We start from the raw sequence: 1939 nt of genomic DNA, 5'->3' as shown, positions 1-1939 counted from the left end.
AGTAGCAGAGTATTTTGGAGAAAGACGATTTCTGTCTCTATACCCTCTGTAGCCACAGTTGACAGCATTCACTACTTTTCTAAAGTTTAGCAACAAACGCAAAAATCAACCTACCTACATCAGATTGGCCAGAAGGGCTACTTTTATTCTTCATCGTTATGTATAAGATGCTTCTTGTTGTTGTACGTTTGGGGGCAGTTGTTTGGACTTTTTGATATTTTAAGTGGTGTTCATTTATTATATTTGAGGCTTCAGGCTATGTTAGCAAGAGGTACAATTTTAGAAATCTGAAAAAAAAAATTAAATGCCATTTGCTAAATAAATAATATGTTAAAATATAGATTCTCAATACAGAAGTACTGTTTTCCTTCTAAAAAAAGTGTTAAGTATTTTCAGTAGCCATCAATAACCACTAACACTTATAGAGAGCTTACTATTTTCTAGGATCCGGACTAGACACCTTTTATGCAGTATCTCTTATAATTCTCACAATAATCTTATGATGTTCATATTGTTTCCTTCTCCATTTTGTAGTTGACGAAACCAACTTTCAGAGAATAAATAAATTGCCCAGAATGACAGAGTCCATACAAGGCATCTCCAGGACCCACTGCTCCAGTGGCTGGATCTAAACCACCTCCTTATGCTGCTTCTCAAGTCAGGGACTTCTACAGCCCTGCCCAAGCCTTGGTTGCTCCTCCTTGCAGTTCTAACTCTGTAGACTGATAAGCAAAGGTCAATCTGACCACAACTTACCACTTTGCATATTTATTTCATGCTTATTCCTTTCACGCTGTTGTTGTTCAAGTAGATCTATATTTCCTTGTATATTAGCCATTTCCAAACTCTAGGTGACACTGCCCCTCCTCCATCTCTAGTATAGCTTCTCCTCTCCCATCTCAGCTGATTCCAGCACAATCTAATTCTCTTCAGTTCACTGAGAGTTATGAACTGAGGCACCAATAATAAAAATCATTATCCTGAGCTGCGGCGCTATGGTGAGGATGTGAACACACGGCCAGTGGTCTGAACCGTATCCATGGAAACCAGCAGCAGTGGTGTGGAGTTTGATTGGTGATGCTCTGGTTCCTGACCTCTGTACTGTTTCTACATGCACCAGCTGGCAGGACCTTCTTGGGCCACATGAATGAGACAGTCAGTGTTGGAATAGAATGGCAATAAGGCTGCTAATCTATGAAGAGGGCAGGCCACACAAATTCAGGCCAAAGAAGGTGACAAAAATTGTATTTTCAGATTCTGTCCCTGTGCTACAATTTCTCTGGCATGTCCTTGGTTCTTCTTGTTGCCACCTCTCAATTGGCATCTATATTCATTATCTTGTGTTGTTGGCATTTCCCCCATGTGTTCATATCATAGCTCATTTCTTAAATTTAATATGAAGAAATAAAGGAATAATTTCTGTAATGTAAAAATTTTTTAAAAGGCTCTTAGAAGTCAATGAAACAATTAGGCAAATTAGAAAACGGGCATAGGTGGTTCAAAGAAAGCCAAATAACATGAAAAGATGCTCAGCCTGAAATGTATTTAAAGAAAAGCAAATTTTAAAAATGGCCTAGCATTTTCAACCTATCTAATTGATAAAATACCGTAAAATTTTGTAGTGCTCATAATTGGCAAAAGTATGAGATAGTTGGTATACTCTACTACTGAGTGTGTGTATACACACTACCGATAGGTAATACTAGTACATTTTTTGCATTTTACTTTATGTATTTCTATCTCAATATAAAATAAATTGGCATGACACACAGAGGACAGTTTTACAGTATTTAGCAAAATTTTAAATGCACATATTCTTCTGTCCAGTGGCTACAGTGCTGGTGACTTCCTATGACTCTCCTCTTACAAAGATGCTAAATATAAAAAAGGAATGCGTAATGAAGAAATTGTTTTCAATAGCTTAAATCTGGAAACGACC

Source organism: Lipotes vexillifer, unplaced genomic scaffold (genome assembly GCF_000442215.2).
Source record: "Lipotes vexillifer unplaced genomic scaffold, Lipotes_vexillifer_v1.1 scaffold361, whole genome shotgun sequence".
NCBI classification, from domain to species: Eukaryota; Metazoa; Chordata; class Mammalia; order Artiodactyla; family Lipotidae; genus Lipotes; species Lipotes vexillifer.
Note: the sequence above shows the minus strand (reverse complement) of the source record.